Genomic DNA, 1,421 nt, shown 5'->3' on the forward strand with positions numbered 1-1,421 from the left:
CTCGCCCCGCATTCCATACCCCTCCCTCCCCCTGGGCTGAGTGAGCCAGAGCCCCCCAATCAGCTGCTCCTTTAACCCCCTCCTGTCTGGGGGACGAACAGAAGCCAGATGGTGACCTACATGCAGAGGTGGGGTCAAATCCAAAGCTGAACCCTGGGAGCTGTGCGAACAAAGAAGAGAAAGGGAAACCTCTCCCAGCAGCCTCAGGAGCAGCGGATTAACTCTCCACAATCAACTTGATGTACCCTGCATCTGTGGAATACCTGAATAGACAAAGAATCATTCCAAAATTGAGGAGGTGGACTTTGGGAGCAACTGTAGACTTGAGGTGTGCTTTCTGCATCTAATTTGTTTCTATTTTATGTTGATCTTTTTAGTATTTAGAGATTATCGTTGTTAGATTTGTTTATTGATTTGGTGGCTCTCTTCCTTTTTCTTTTGATATATATATATTTTATTTTCTCTTTTTGTGGTGTGTACATGTATTCCTCTTTGTGTGATTTTGTCTGTATAGGTTCACTTTTACGATTTGTCCTAGGGTTCTGTCTGCCCATTTATTTTTAGTATAGTTTTTAGCACTTGTTATCATTGCTGGATTTCTTTATTGGTTTGGTTGCTCTCTTCTCTTTTTTATTACTTTTTAATGTTTCATTGTAATACTTTTTTATTTTAATAACTATTTTATTTTTCTTCATTTTTTTTCTCCCTTTTCTTCTGAGCAATGTGGCTGACAGGGTCTTGGTGCTCTGGCTGGGTGTCAGGCCTGAGCCTCTGAGTTGGGAGAGCCAAGTTCAGGACATTGGTCCACCAGAAACCTCCTGGCCCCTCATAATATCAAATAGCAAAACGTCTCCCAGAGATCTCTGTCTCAACACTAAGACTCAGCTCCACTCAACGACCAGCAAGCTCCAGTGCTGGACACCCCGTGCCAAACAACTAGCAAGACAAGAACACAAACGCACCCATTAGCAGAGAGGATGCCTAAAATCATAGAAAGGTCACAGACATCCCAAACACACCACCAGACGTGGTCCTGCTCACCAGAAAGACAAGATCCAAACTCATCCACCAGAACACAGGCACTACTAGTCCCCTCCACCAGGAAGCCTACACATCCCACTGAACCAAGCTTACCCACTGGGGGCAGACACCAAAAACAACGGAAATTAAGAACCTACAGCCGGTGAAAAGGAGACCCCAAACACTGTAAGTTAAGCAAAATGAGAAGAAAGAGAAATACACAGCAGATGAAGGACCAAGGTAAAAACCCACCAGGATAAACAAATGAAGAGGAAATAGGCAGTCTACGTGAAAAAGAATTCAGAGTAATGACACTAAAGATGATCCAAAATCTTGGAAATAGAATGGAGAAAATACAAGAAACGTTTAACAAGGACCTAGAAGAACTGAAGAGCACACAA

The sequence above is a fragment of the Mesoplodon densirostris genome, chromosome X (genome assembly GCF_025265405.1).
Source record: "Mesoplodon densirostris isolate mMesDen1 chromosome X, mMesDen1 primary haplotype, whole genome shotgun sequence".
Classification (NCBI taxonomy): Eukaryota; Metazoa; Chordata; class Mammalia; order Artiodactyla; family Ziphiidae; genus Mesoplodon; species Mesoplodon densirostris.